A 16,708-nucleotide genomic window follows, 5' to 3' on the forward strand; every position below is an offset into this window, starting at 1 on the left:
GTCTTTTTGTGATAATTACTCTGCACTTTCAGTCCATTGTTCATTCAAGGCGGCCTCGAGTGTTGTGATGCAGCTGCAATCACTGCAGCTCCACATGTTCAGCATCGTGTTGCACTGTTGGGGGATTTCAGTGATGGCCAGTAATTAGTATGACTCATGGCCTCGCGCTGATAACGATATATACCATTCCACTGCTGCCATCTCATATTCAACTCATTAATAATAGATTTCATCCATTTGCAACCCTCCCCGCCTTAGCCCTCCCTTAAGTGTGTGATGTGCTTTCATGCCATCCACGAAGAACTCCAATGATATCACTTCCCACTTTTGATTAAATGAGATATGACAAACGATAAAAGAAAATTCTGAAAAAAGATCCTCGATGGCCGAGAGATTTTCCGTTCAGCTGAAAGCAGAAAAGGGGCTGCAGAAAAACAATTTCAAGTGATATAACAGGGAAATATGATGTTTGCATTAAATCCAACAGCTCCCTCGTTATTTTCGCTCACTTTACATTGTCTGTTGTCGTGGTGAGGCTGAAGAGAGCCGGGAATTAAGTCACTGTTGAGCTCCAGTAACCCTGTTCGTTTGACTACATGTCCGCCCGTGGCCCGATAAGAAGGCGGCGCTGACTGGGCCTGTTTGCGGGGAGAGTCTGATAAAACCAAATGAAATCAGCCTGTCGAAGTCAGCCGCAGTCTTTGTCTTCTTTCTTCTTTTTTTTAAAGCCACAGATCCACGGGCTCTGCACCTCCATCCCATCGTTCCTCCACACACAAGCCGCCACAAAGTATCGGCGCAGATGAATGAGAGAGCCGGAAAAAGGTCGAAAAAGTTATTTCTCCACACCTTTCTTTTGAAAAGCGAGTATTCAATTTCTGCAACATGACTGGAAGGAAATGGAGATTTAATTTATGGTTGTAACAGAAGCAGAGGAAAAAAGCCAGATCTCAGGGCATCCTCTCGAATCACTCAAAAGCTGTTTGGATGTAAGATAATCAGAGAAAGCATATCGGAAACCTCCAATAATATAACATAATCCAGAGTCCAGAGCACATATGCGCTTTCTTCCCTGTTATTGTGCATTGATTTAACTCTTCATGTGAAGATGGTGCATGAGGACAAAATGCAGGGGACAAAATGTTCTGACAGTGTGTTTCACAGAAGGTACCCCGCTGGCCACAAGTCATATCAAATACAGGACAAAACACACACACTCCAAACATCTGTGGGGCCATGACCGCCATTTAAATCTGTATCCGGCTGAATACTGTATGCAGCTGTCGACCCGACACCTATTTAAACAAGTTGAGCCACGTTTATTTCGACCTCAATCACCAGTTTCTCTCGGAGGACTTTGCGATACACATGCCCTCTATCCTTGCTCCCTTGATTTGGACAGTGAAGTGCTCCACAAAAAGAAATCTTACCAGGAAAAGTGAAGAGACATATCTCAGGATATAAGCAGCACTATTGGTATAAGTAATTATAGTAGAGTGCTGCAAAGATGACAACGATTTTTGGAGGACACCCTTGAAGTCGGCATTGTTCTGAATCCCTGGACAACAAAATAAGACACCACATCTGTGGCAAACAGACATTTATGATACTTATACATTTGATCACAATTGAAAACCGAAGAACGTTAAACTATCAGCGCCACGTAGCTAAAAGCAGACTTGAGTTCGGAATGATCACGTTATATAGCCTCACGTAGCAACTGGGCGAGGGTTTGAACTGCCGTATTATACATCATACATATAGAAACATGACAATCTCTTAGGTTTAACCCCAGGGCTTATATCAGGTATCTAGCCAAAACACATTCAATACACACCCATTGGCCTTGAGACGAGGAAACAGGAAGCAGAATTTACTGACTAGTTTTTAGTCCAATAATCACTCCACCAACTGTTGAGAAGGTCTTGGTATGGTTTACTTTGGTAACCATAAAGTGAATGGAAGGAAGCTGTGGGGGGGGGAGGGTGCGTGTGTGTGCATGTGTGTGTGCAAAGTGTGTCCCCACATGACACCTTCTAGTCAAGTCCTCACAGGTCCCCGAGTTCAAGTCTGTGTGTGTGTGCGTGTGTGTGCATGTGTGATGTCCAAAGTGTGTCCCCGCATGACACCTTCTCGTCATGTCCTCACGGGTCCCCGAGTTCAAGTCTGTGTGTGTGTGTGTGTGTGTCACTGGCTAGTGACTAATGTTGCCCGTCTGACATTGGTGGGTTTATTCAAGCTGATGTGAGTGATGAAAATAAAAGTTATGGGCCAGAAAAACAAAACAATGATCTTAAAGAAGCTAAAACACTCCGACCCCGTACACCTGACGGGAACTGCAGGGACGGGAATATACTTCTCTGTGTTTGTCCCAACAAGCTTTGCATTACACAAATTCATGTGTTTATTGTTCCTTTAAAATCTCTGATTACAGCTTTAAGAGTCGATTCCCATCTGGAATCTTGATGAGAGCTCAGCCTTCATCTCCTGATGGGGTTTATGGTTCTCATCTATTCAGCATGAGGTAATGAACGGTATCCCATAATGCCCATTTAATTTCATAAGAAGCTCAGTTTCATTAATAAAGCATAAGCTCTAGGTTGAATATTGATATGTCTGTGCCCGAGCTAATAACGGTAAAGAGATTTTCACTTTCCAAAGACCATCCTGCGCATTCCCCGTGGAATATGATCGTTATGTTCTCTTTCTCCGTTGGCAGCCGGCAACTTCTCGGCGAGACTTTTCCACGTTGCCGTTAAAAGGCGACGTAGGTTTGCCTCTGATGACCACAGGTGCCATTGTTATTCGGTCATTTATGCCGTATTTAATCTCCATTTAAAATCTATTCGATGCTAATGAATCATCGGATACATCAGCAGTGTAATGGTGAACATGTATTGATTTGCAAGATAATGAATTCTGCTTTATTAGCCTGCATAATGTGTGGCTACGGTAATGCGGTTCCCTCCTCTGGAATCCCCGGGGATCTTCGAGGATGTCAGGTTTTCAGTCACTCTGGGGTGACGGACTGGGAAGGCGGCTCATACGAATGGAAATATGATACAGCACAGGCTTCATTTCACTGTGCACTCTGCAAACTTTTTCAGCTGAATTTTAATGCGACTCCATAATCAAACATGTCCTGTCCTATGCTCATGTATAAGCATGTCAGGGAGGGCCCGTGTCCTGGCTGTTCCTGCCTGAACACTTCAGAACTTAATGTATGACCGAAGATTAATCTGCAGGAGCCCCCCAAAAAAAACTCCAGCGTGGCCGGCGGAGCGTGACAGCCTCGGCAAAAAAAACACATCTCTCGCCCCCGATTCGTCTCCCAGGCGACGGTCTTGCCCCGTTGCTCGGCATTTATCTGCCTCCATACTCCACCACCCCCCCCCCCCCCCAAAAAAACTCATTAATCTCTAATGGCTTAATTCCGTGTTCCCGGTGTGGCCTGCTTATGTTCTCATTAATGTCTTTTCAATCTTAAACTATAGAGCAGAGGCAAGATTAACAAAAATATTCTTTTCTTTAAAAAGGCTTAGATGGGAAATAGAACATGGACGTGATGCTTCTTGTAGTTATTTGATGGCGAGCACTGCAGATAATCAAGGATGAGATGTGGTCGGGTGGGTGATGACAGAAATTGAAAAAGTATAAAAGCTTCAAGCAAGCCATACTTCAAACACAAATTAACAACTTGTGAAAGACACTGGCCGAATAAGTTTATAGAGGGCGAGGGGATTCTTTAAAGTTTGTCAGTTATTGTAGGAAATATCCACAGCTGGAAGGAGAAAGAAACTTTAGATGTTGGATCTCGTAAAGCTTCCTATTTGCAAAAAGTCTCGATTCAAAAACTCAACCAATCAAATGCCACAAAAAGATGGTCCAGAAGTGTGCCTTCAAAATACTTTTCCAAACGTAGTTTCTGGTGTTTTGTTCTGAACCGTTGTCGAGATTATGGATTCTCCCTCTCCCCTTGGGCTGTCTGCCATGCTGAAATAAACACCGCCTTCCCATATTTTATTCCACGGAAAACACACCGTCCTCCCGAGTCAACAATCCAAACTTTCGGTTGTCAAAATGAACCGAATTCTCCAAAAAAGAAAGAAAGTGCACGTGTGGTGCGCGATAGCTTTGAGGCCAATTAGTGCGAGAAATAAACTACAGAGACGGAACGAGGGCCGGCGTGAGAGAGGTGAGATAAACTTAAATGGCATATTATCTGCCCGGTTCTGTTTGCGTCATCGTCTGGGGAAATAAAGCTCTGTGCTTGTGCCGGGGGAGTGTGTGTGTGTGTGTGTGGTGGGGGGGGCTTGGTGTTCCCGGCAGTCACCTTTAACAATAGAATTAGTGCCGAGCTGAGAAGCCCCAAAAAAACTAAACAAAAAAGGCAAAGGAAGGGAGTATCGGAACTGCCTGGGATCAACTCTTCGCTGATGGAGACTGAACCCCCGAGGGAGCGCTGGTCTTTCTGTTTGATCTGTTCTCGGTCACAGTCTGTACCCGGTGGGCCGGAGAAGGGGGAGGGGAAGGGGGGGGGGGTGTTTGCTTGGCAGCACTTGAATCTGCCAATGGAGAGGAAGAAGGAAGCGAAACGTGGCCCCAAAAAAGCCTCCGCCTCCTGCGAAAGGGAACGCTTGGGGGAAGACGGCGGCGTTGGCCTCGAGGACACCGGGGCTGACCTTTTGCACCCGTGTGGAAGGGGGGGGGGGGGGGCGCGGTCCCAATCGATGAGAAGATAAATTACCACCGGCAACCTCGCCAGGTGACTGAGGAGAGAGGTTGAGCCACAGCAGAACAACGCTGCTCCGCCTTGAGAAACACCGTCAGTAACGAGACAACGAGATAGGGACCATGTGCAAAAGTGATGGGTTCGTCTCAATTTTCTTCCTTTTTTTTTTACTCTTCTTCTTTGGTGGGATTTAGCGAGACAGCTAAAGCGCCTGTGATTGGCACCTCCTTCTCCCTCGTTTCTCCCCGAGTCGACCATGCGTGTAAACACACATCAGCTTAGCGGGCGCTGGTCCTGCCCTTTTTTCAGGTGCTCACTGTCAATCCGAGGAGGTGGTCAAATAAATACAAGTCCATCTGACCAACACAGCTCGGGCGCCTTTTCTGGCTTACTCGCACCACGGCGTTCACGGGACGTCACCGAAAGACCGAAAATCAACAGGTCGGCCTTTAAATGAACGGGATTCGCTCCGGTCTATATCTGCTGGTTTTTGCAAAAGTCATTTAATTCCCCTCTGAACCCAAAATGAAACTCAATCTCGATCTTCAACTTCTAAGAAGCGATCCGGATGCTGACAGGATGCCGGCAGCTACATAGACACACCGGCTCAAAGTAGAGTCTCTCTAAATATGGACTGAACTTTGATCACATTAGCTCATTTTAACGAGTATCCACTGTTCATGAAACCACATGCAGCAGCCTCAGTGTGCAATGTGCTCCATTTGTCATGGGTGTAAATGTCCATTCCTGCAGAGATAAAGCGTAAGGATCAGCCGTTGCATCGCAGTGCAGCGCTTAATGCCTCCCGATGAGTCTCCATCTATCACCGAGGTAAATTCTGTTCTCTCATTAGCATCCATTAATGTGGCGCATTACAATGCAGCCTCCCAAATGGTCTACATTAATGAAATTGGATGGCTGGGTTTGTAATTTTAACCACAAGAGCAACATATTTTATGCACTTTCAATTCACCCCAAAAAATGTGGCATCTGACTGGCATTTTAATTTTTTATATTTCTTCAAGTTAAGCCTTTAACATTTTGTTTTCCTTCCGTCTAGCATGAATATTGATCACAGCATAATAAATGGACCATTTTGAGCGATTTGCATTCACGAGTTACGTTTTATGGCCGCCAGTGTGGGAAATTCACCCGGTGCCAGCGATATGGGTTTCATTTGTGTTTTATTTGGGTCAATTTTTTTTAGCCGAGCAGACGGAGCCAATGATGTCTGTATGAGTGCCTCCTGGAATACAGATGAGAATGCGTCTGCATCGAGAGGAGCGCAGTGATCTCCACTTAATGAGGTTGAGAATAGCCCCAGTCCGAGGAGGTTAAGCCAGACTTGTTTTGACCTTTAACGCCCCATAACCATCCGTCACGAGAGCCCGACTGACCCGAGCTCTGGTCGGGTCACGCATATCAATCACTGTGAAGAGGTTTGTCTGTCAGGGGGAAGTCCATTCCCGATTTATCTCGATCTAGCGATCCATTTCTATACATCAATTGAAACAATGGACTGTACCTCATGTTTAAAACACATGGAAAGGAGGAAGTTTGAAGGAATAGAAACTGGAAAGAAAGAAAAAAACTAACATGGTGCCAACACACGGTCAACGGTTTGATTAAAATTATTTTATAAAAGTGTTTCACAGAATGAATGCAAACATTTCTCCCACACTGCCAGATTCCTACGGTTTTTTCTTATGATGGAAAAAAAATATTTTCTAATTCCATTGTTAAGTTAAAGTTCATGGATTGGATATTTAAACTTCTTATAAAAGCCAGCTGATCGCTTTTTTTTAACGGCCTGTGAGCAATTACAGGGAAATAAGCAAAAGGTTAAAAAAAAATCAAGTGAAGTCAGATGTACCTCAAATGTAGGCTTTTATTTTGAAAAGATCTAAAGGAGTAAATCCTTCTTTGCTGCCTTTGTGGAGGCTGGACGAAGAAATAAAGACGCCATCTTGGTTCGGACTACGGAGCCTCCGTGTGGTTGTTTCTAATTGGCTGTTGATGTTGTTGTTGTTGTTGTTTTCCCGACAGGAATCTTGCAAACGCCATTAGGAGCACTAAAAGGAGGCAGAGGAACCTGCTTTTCTTTTCAGTCTCCATCTCATGTGAAGTTAATTTCATTAAAGCTACCAACCGCAGCTTTAATGCTCCCCATCCAGCTCCTGGTGCCTCCGTGCCACTTCTCCTGTGGCCTTAAATCCAATCCAATCTCCACTCTGCCCGTCTGCCGGCATTATGATCATGAGGCTTTATGAGCTGCATTTGCAAAACCTGAAAACACACGAAAAAAATTAATTCCCCCTGACGGAGAAGCACCGCAAGATTTTCAAGACTGCTTCCCACCGTATATTTCAGAGGCGTTTCTGAACGTTGCAACGAACATTCAAATAAATGAATAGAATATTCCACAGCCGGCTATACGGCGTCGATCGACTATTCTGCACGGTTATGTTCACGAGCACCGCCGACCGCTCGATAAGGCATGACCTTCACCGTGTGGCACGGTGCGGTTCAGGGAGCGCCAACACAACCGTTATCTCAGCTCGTTTCCCCGACCGCGCGCCATCCATCATCGTTTTATCAAAATAGAAGGAAAAAAAGGCCCGACTGGACACAGCTACTCCCTGAACACAGGACGATGGCTGACTGCGGCTACGTCATATTAAAAGCCACACGATAAGCCACACTATAAACCACACTATAAGCCACATTATAAACCACATTATAAGCCACAATATAAGCCACACTATAAGCCACACTATAAGCCACACTATATGCCACACTATAAGCCACACTACAAGCCACATTATAAACCACACTATAAGCCATACTATAAACCACACTATAAGCCACATTATAAACCACACTATAAGCCACATTATAAACCACATTATAAGCCACATTATAAGCCACACTATTGTCATATTCATTGAATGTATTTTAACTCTAAATCTGTCCTTCTGTACACATTACATCTATTGCATCTGTCCATCCTAGGAGAGGGATCCTCCTCTGTTGCTCTCCTCCAGGTTTCTTCCTTTTCCCCTGAAGGGTTATTTGGGAGTTTTTCCTGGTCCGATGTGAGGTTTTGGGGCAGGGATGTCTATGTGTACAGATTGTAAAGCACTCCGAGACAAATTTGTAATTTGTGAAATTGGGCTATACAAATAAACTGAATTGAATTGAATAAGCCATACTACAAGCCACACTATAAGCCACACTATAGGCCACACTATAAACCACATTATAAGTCAAATTATAAGCCACATTCTAAGAAACATTATAAACCACACAATAAGCCACACAATAAGCCACACTATAAGCCACACTACGACCACACTATAAGCCACCCTATAAGCCACGTTATAAGACACATTATAAGAAATATTATAAACTTTAGAAGCAACATTGTAAGCCACATTATAAGCCACTTTGTAAGCCATATCATAAGCCACATTATAAGACTAATTTATAAAACAAATTATAAGACACATTATAAGACACATTATTAGCCACACTATAAACCACATTATAAGCCACATCCTAAACCACACTATAAGCCACATTTTAAGCCACATCCTAAACCACACTATAAACCACATTATAAGCCACATCATAAGCCACACTATAAACCACACTACAGCAGTCATAGTAATGCCGTGGAGGCTCAGGGCTGAGTTATTGTCCCCTTTGATGACCCTAAAACTACGTAAAATAAAGGCTGTTTTCGGGATGAATACACGGTGAGCGCCGATACAGTGGAGCCTCCTTCAACCCAACGTGACATTCATTACATGCAGTCCATCCCAAAGTTATTAATATTTGAAAGAAGGAAAAAAGAAAAGGACCACAACAAAGACTCCAAACACTGTGCCGACGCGCCCACACTCAACCTGTGATTTGAGGACTCAGCCAAGCTTCAGGAGAGTCTCGTTATGCAATCGCTATCATCCAATCGGCCGTGTCTCCTCTTCTTGGAAAGGAGCCGCGATATCTTATCTTTTCCTCCGCCATCTTCAATCCTTCCCCCATCCCCTTGCTTTCATGAACATATTAAAATGTATGTCGTGACGTACAAACGCATCCATTGCTCTCCCGAGTCATCCGGGGACACGCTCCTCTTTTACAGATCGAGACCAATAAGGTACAAGCCGCCGCCGCCGTAATCCGATTCAGCGTACGACTTGAAGCATGAGATGCAATCAACATCGTCCGCTCTCTGGTATCCCGGCAACATGCCCAGTGTGTCCCTCTTCCCAAGCCTCTAAATCTTTTCTGCTCGGCTATACATAAGGGAGAGTAGGAGGGGACGGACTGGTTACCGAGAGGAATGCGAGTTCCTTTCTGCTCGGCAGCTTCGGCAAACGAGATGTTGATTTTTATTTTATTTTTTTCAAAGGACTCTCAAACCTCATTTTCACAGGTCAGGAACAGAGAATATGTCGGTGTGCACCTCTTCTGATTCAACACGCTGCCCGTATGGGCGAAATAGTATTCAGTGGCATTTAGGTGTCTTTTGTTCGGCGTCTCAGCTCCCGGTGTCTCGTCGTTTGTGTCCGTCTGTTTGTTTTGGTTTCTTTCTAGTCCAAACAACGAGTCGGCCAAAAGGGCCCGTCCAGATTTGAAATAATTTACAGGAGAGAAGATGTTTAGAAAGCACTCAAGGTGACATTTTTGTGCTTGTGTTATGTGTTTAACCCAAGAGGGTTATTCAGATGACCTGTTGCGCAGGGTGTGAGGACCGGCTCCTAGAATTAAGAGATGAGATCAGCATCCTCAAGTCCTTTTCGGCCCTTCTGAGACTGACACTGAGAGTGTCAGCGGGGTTTTTTTTTAACACGCTGAGCTGAAGTGACTATTTAACCCTCCTGTTACCTTTACATTTACTAACATATTTTACCCTCGGGGTCAATTTGACCCCAGCAATTAAAACCTCCAGAAAATTATTAGAATTAATATTGTTTCCCAAGTTTAAGTGTGAGGTACTTTATGTTTGTTTGTTGACTACCTAAATAGCCCTTTAAATATATAAAAAAGTTGATATTTCTTATATGTTTGACACAGTGAAAAACAGCCTGGGGTCAAATTGACCCCAAAGAACACCGACATTAAACATTGAATGGGGTCAAATTGACCCGAAAGGTAACAGGAGGGTTAAAAAAACACCTTTCCAATATGTCCCATGCATCGGGGCAGACCTTTAGAGTTTGCACAGACCTCTCATTCACAAGAGGCATATTTGTCATTGTGAAGACACTTTGTTCCTCCAAATAAATACTTCTGTGTCATGTGGTTGGGAACTGGTTCTCGTGCTTCAATACCACGAGAACCAGTTCCCAACCACATCACACAGAAGGTATTTCTGGGAATCAGCACACCCACAATGATGCTCCGATCAAAAAAAGGTCTCGACTATCTATACGGCCGTTCTATTCAAGTTTCAGGACGTTCAAAGTGCCCGAAAGGTAATGTCTGTGTCCGAATGCACGAGCACGAGTATTCAAAGGCGGCGTGAACGTTGTTGCGTCGCGGTCCCGTTGAAGCTGGCAGCAGCGCGGTGATTTCAGCCGAGGACAAAGGGTTGCTGGGATAAAGTGGAGCGATGCGAGGTGGGATATGGTGGCAGATGCGATATGTGGGTGGTGGTGTTGCTGGTGCGGCAGCTTCAGTCTTAATGGCAGAGCTGTGTTTCTGTATATATATTCTGTGCTGTACGTCCGGTCGTAAAGGACCTCGTGCTGCTGACCGACCGGATTACAGGATTACTGCCACCGCGGACAGTTTCGACACCTTTTTAAATCGGGCGAAAGCTCCGATCCCTTTTTCTGGCAATGAGGATTTATATCATTCACACGAGCTTCCTTGGAGCTACAGATAAATGTAGAAAAAAAGATATATTATTATAATCCCCGCAGAATTATTAGTGGCTGAAATCACTCCGATGTGTTCAGCCCCGGGAATGTTAATTACCGCTGAGGTCGCCAAAAAGTACGGTCGGGAAAAAGGCCGACGCAGCCGATAGGAGGGGTGTTTGATTGGGTTGTCGACAACCCGGGAGGCTCTCATGTTTCTTTTTAAAGTATCTGTATTCGGCCAGGGAATCAGGTCATTTATCACTCACTCCTCCATGTTGCCCTGTGCTTTTTTAACACACACACACACGTTGGTACACATAGAGGACTTGCAGGGGTCAGTTAGTGGGGGATTGTGCAGCTCCATCCAGCAATCCATATCTTATATTTGCCCCCCAACAGGGCGGGGGTGGTATTTGTCACCCGGATCAGCTCGTAATGTGCACCATCACGTAGGCAGGGGGGGCCCGCTGGGCGTCGTGCTGGTGGAGCGAGCACATCATCCATCTGCGCTTTAAAGAGAGACCCGAGCCTCCCCTCCGCTACATGAAATGAGAAGACGCCAGGGGGGCAATTTGTTCCTGGAGAACACAAAAGAAGCCCACCTCGCAGGCTTTTCGCTAAGGTCCACCATTAAGTGGACTTTTTTTTTCTTCTCCCCCAATACACCAGATAAAGTCCTGCCGCGATGCAGGTGCTGATCGCAAATAGTGCGAGCGTTCTGCCGGGGCTTTGCAGCTTCGATGATGTCGCCGCGCCCTGTGAGATCCCTGGCTTCAGGCCCCTGCAGCCTATCTCGTCATGCCACCGCTGATTTGACACATCGATGGTGACAGGCGGTTCCGGGCCGAGCTGAGCCGAGTGACCCACATAGAGAGGGCCGGTGCGCGGGGCTCCTGGCCCGGCAACGGCCCCATTGAGCCTTTACCTAAAAGTCTACAATTACATCTGTTTGATTGTGTTTCTATGTCATGAATCTTTGCAACGAACGGGATTTTAATTCAATTCCCACTTTGCCGAAGAAGATGAAAGAAAGAGAAAATAGAGACACGTGACTACATTCCAGCAAAAAAAAGGAGTGTAAGCAATTTTCCAGACTCTTATCTTTCTTTTTTTTGTTGATAGCGAAGCAGTGGGAGGAAAAGATTACGATTTGGGTCATCACAGACAGAAGATTCATCCGGCTAAAACAAAATTGTCATCTCTCTGCTTTGCTGAGCTAAAGAGTTTAAAAAGGGAAGAGAGGAAGCCGGGAGGGGAAATGGGTTAGCAGAGAGAGAGAGAGATTATTGAATTAATGTCACTCCCTTTTTTTAAACTCCAGTGGGTTGGGTCGCTGGGTGCAGGTGTGGGAGTGGGAGTGGAGGAGAGAGAGGGGGGGGGGGCGAGAGCTACTGATAACTGAGGATCTGGAGGGCCTGGCGACCTTCCAGAGACTGAAAGAGGTTTTCTGAGCCCCGGGCTTTTCCAGCCGCCTCTCCAATGAGATCGAATTCACCTCGAAATCCAGCGTGTATTTGTGTTTGTGGAAATGGCGGCGTGCTCGTGTGTAGACACGTTTGTGTGAGCGACATGCAAGTGTGTCCTTTGAGTCCGAATCCGCACTATAAATAGCTCGCGGAGAAAAAGGCCTGAACCTTTTTCCTCCTGCAGTGGCCGCCGCCGCCGCCGCCGCGTGTGAGACGGCTGTCAAAAGTTTTCCGAGCCATCACCGAGGGCAAAAATCAATATATGACTAACAACGAGGGCTCCTAGTCTGTGGTGAGAGTGCGTTGCCAAGCCACCAGTGAAATTGTGCATGTAATCCAATTTATATTGAGCACTCAATTCGCATGAAAGACGAGACGCAATGAAAGCGTCCTCTGATGAAATGGATGTTTTTTTCTCTCTTTCTCGAAGGAGCTCACGAGTCACAATTTGAAGAGCATGAAAATTATGTCGTGTTTTTTAAATCTGAAAAATACACCGGTATACATATATATTTTTTGAAGTCCCCCGTCTTGTTGTGTAGTCTCTGGTTGCAACTGTAACAGATTAATCGTGTAATATATATACACTTTTAATAATCCCCAAGGGGAAATTAGTTCTCTGCATTTAACCCATCCTTAGGTATTAAGCAACTGGAGGTTCAGTGCCTTGCTCAAGGACACTTCGACTTGCAGCTAATGGGGAGGATCGAACCCACGACCCCAAATGTCCTCTCCACGTGACGCTGCTGCACACTTCAGTTATTTTAGGAGTCAGAGGAATGTACAAGTTTGGTTGCAGTGGAGAAAGAAGCTTTACAGACTGAATTTAATGTGCATTTTTGAAGTACAATTCGTAAAATAGCCAGATTCAGACTACTAAATCCAACTGGTGCGGAAAAAAAGAGAAGAAGACATCGGAACGCAACCTTTTTTTATGAGTTTTTTATTGTTGTCGAATGCCACCACCACCTTCTGAGGTGTAAAAGGGTTAATTAAGTTGCAAGTAATTAAGAATGTGATAATATGCCGGTGTTTTTGTTTTCGGTGTACAGCTTCCTCCTCCTGCTGACCCCCCCCCCCTCCCTCAGGGGGCTGAAGAGTGAAGTCAATCCAGGTTTTTATTAAACTTGTTGTCGTTTTAAGGGGTGTTCATTCATTTGCTTTATTCATCGACAACGCGTCGACTATTAAAACAGGCATTAGTCACAACCTGTAAAGTGTGCATAATTAGAAAGTGGGACCTTTTTTTTATAACAGGATGTTTTACCAAGGGAAAACTGAACAGGTGGTCTCTCTCTCTCTCTCTCTCCTTCCTCCCATAACTCACTGGCTTTAGTTCACTGTTTACTGTCCAGCTCCCAATGCGTATAGCAGCCTATTGACTTTTTGCAAATAAGCTTGTACGGGGATGAAATATATACACTACCGTTCAAAGGTTTGGGGTCACCCAGACAATTTTGTGTCTTCCATGAAAAATCACACTTTTATTTATCAAATGAATATAAAATGTAGTCAAGACATTGACAAGGTTAGAAATAATGATTAATATTTGAAGTATTAATTTTGTTCTACAAACTTCAAGCTCAAAGGAAGGCCAGTTGTATAGCTTATATCACCAGCATAACTGTTTTCAGCTGTGCTAACATAATTGCACAGGTGTTCTAATCAGACATTAGTCTTCTAAGGCGATTAGCAAACACAATGTACGATTAGAACACTGGAGTGATAGTTGATGGAAATGGGCCTCTATACACCTATGGAGATATTTCATTAGAAACCAGACGTTTCCACCTTGAATATTAATTTACCACATTAACAATGTAGAGTGTGTATTTTTGATTAATTTAATGTTATCTTGATTGAAAAAACAGTGCTTTTCATTGAAAAATAAAGACATTTCTAAGTGACCCCAAACTTTTGAACGGTAGTGTATATATATATATATATATGTTATATATATATATACATGAAACTGTTATTTATGTTTCACTGATAATCTTTTTATGTGCACCTCCTCAGCTGCAGCCGTCCATACTTTCCTGAACCAGAATAAGGAGGAAGGAGCTCCTCCGTCCGCTGAGTGATGCTCTCGGGCCTACAGAGATAGGCTCGACCCGGGGTCGTGTCTGCTGTGTTGTTAGCCCGCCTGTCCTCATTAGATGCTTTGAGATTGACCGCCGCTCCCCCCCCCCCCCCTCTCTCTCTCTCCCTATGACTCTCTGTGAACACTAGCAGGGTGTGAGCAATAATGAATCATATTAGCTTGGGTCACACCGGCTGACAACCCATGTGCAAGGCAGGAGACGTCCATGTAAATCCAGGATCGGCACAGGTCTTTTCCTGAAGCCCCTCCCACGGGAGGATAACTCAGCTCACACGTCATCTCCTTCATATTCGGCCCTTTGCCTCGAGTCACTTTCTTTTGACGTGAAGCCATCGGGACATTTCTGCATAAATGCTGCGACATAAATTCTGTACCGTTTATAAAATGCTGACTTCACCATCGGCGGGTGCATTCTGACATCTAGTGGTGGCTGATAATAAAAACCTTGGGGGGTAATGTTGCTGAATATTTCATCTCAGGTGAAAGATGTTGTCACACCTTATTGTCCAAGTGTCACGATGTTATAAATAGTTGTACCCCCCCTCCCCCCTCTTACCCCCCTCCCCCCGAAAAAGTGAGAAGCAAACTTCAGAAGTGCTCTGCACTGTTCTCCAAAGCACTTGATATCCTTCTGTATGCAAAGATATGATTATGTAACGTTACAGCGAGGCATAAATATGTGCGAGACATATGGCTCATAAAGACGTGTGAAGCAGTGTGTGAGCACACTCTAACACGTTCATTTTTATGATGCACAATGTCATCAAAAAGTGCGCCCTCGGGGCATAAAAAGCACTGGTATGTCCCCGTAACAGGCCTGCAAAGACATTACAGCGTGTTAACCATGTATTTACACAGCATCAACAAAGTGAACGCTTCATTGCCCCCCCGACTGGAGCGGAGCTCGGCGGGCCTTTAGAAAGACCGAGTCATTCCAGGAGGGAAGCGAAGAAATGAACAACGGCAGCATCTGCTGGGAAACTCACGGGGAAAAAAGATGCTTTACACATGACAACCGGGCCGTCTGTGCACGTTGCTGAGCTCGTGTCTAAGAGCAGAGGAGTCGTCGTAAGAAGAACAACATGCAGCTCGGTTTAAAAGTTAGTTTTGGGAAGCTGACTCGAGGCCGGGGTTCTTCTCGGAAGGTGCTCGGGGTCAATCACGTGTGATTAAAATCATCGTCTACATCACAGGTGTCAAACACGAGGCCCGCGGGCCAAATACGGCCCGCCGCTTCATGTGGCCCCCTGACGACTTGAAAGACACGTGATCACCTTTTCTTGAAGAAATTTAAGACAAATATCCCGTGCTTTTATTGTGAAGGTTTCACATTTTTTCAATTCAATTCAGTTTATTTGTATAGCCCAATTTCACAAATTACAAATTTGTCTCGGAGTGCTTTACAATCTGTACACATAGACATCCCTGCCCCAAAACCTCACATCGGATCAGGAAAAACTCCCAAATAACCCTTCAGGGGGGAAAAAGGGAAGAAACCTTCAGGAGAGCAACAGAGGAGGATCCCTCTCCAGGATGGACAGATGCAATAGATGTAATGTGTACAGAAGGACAGCTTGAAGGACAAATGAAATGGATTGATGTGATAATATTAGAGAAATGTTCTAATGTACCATATTTATACACTCAAATAGACAATAATCAAATGCAAAGAGAGTTATTTAACAATATGTTTGAGTAGTTTATACAGTGTTACAGTTCCAACCGGGCACTTTGAAGGCAGCCGTGATGCTGTTGTGGCCCTCGGTGAAAATGAGTGGGACACCCCTGGTCTACATGAGAAGCTGGAGTCTCTGTGGCATACCAACGTGTGTCAAAGACGTGACTAATGAAGTGTTGAATGGTTGTGACGCATGCCGGTGAAATCGAGGTTGACTGTCAAAACAATTGAATTGTGTTTGAAGGCGTCCTCAGGCAGTTGGCGGGCAGTGGGGGGGCCATTAGCTGATGGAGCTATAATAAAAGCTGACTCATGCTTTTACTCTGTATATTAATATAGCAGCACACATATAGCTATGTAAATAAGCAGTGCAGGCATGGCTCCGTCTGTGCATGCTTTTAGTGCAAGTTAGTGGTTTCAGCTGATAACAGAAGAGGATACCTCGAAGTGAATGTTTTTAAAAGTTGCCACAATGTCTTCTCTTCACACACATTTCCAAAAACCTTCTCTCGATGACTTAACCCTCCTGTTACCTTCAAATGTACTAACATCTTTTACCCCTGGGGTCAATTTGACCCCAGCAATTTAAACCTCTAGAAAATTATTAGAACTGATATTTTTTCCCAAGTTTAAGTGTCACTTTATGTTTGTTTGTTGACTACCTAAATAGCCCTTTAAATAAATACAAACGTTTATATGTTTTACACAGTGAAAAACAGCCTGGGGTCAAATTGACCCCAAAGAGCACCGATGCGTACAAGTTGTGTACAGGACATTGAGAACATATCATCGTGTATTTTGTGTTTACCCTGTTTTCCCCAATAAATTAGGAAAAGTCATGATATACGAAGAAAAAAA

The sequence above is a fragment of the Pseudoliparis swirei genome, chromosome 10 (genome assembly GCF_029220125.1).
Source record: "Pseudoliparis swirei isolate HS2019 ecotype Mariana Trench chromosome 10, NWPU_hadal_v1, whole genome shotgun sequence".
NCBI classification, from domain to species: Eukaryota; Metazoa; Chordata; class Actinopteri; order Perciformes; family Liparidae; genus Pseudoliparis; species Pseudoliparis swirei.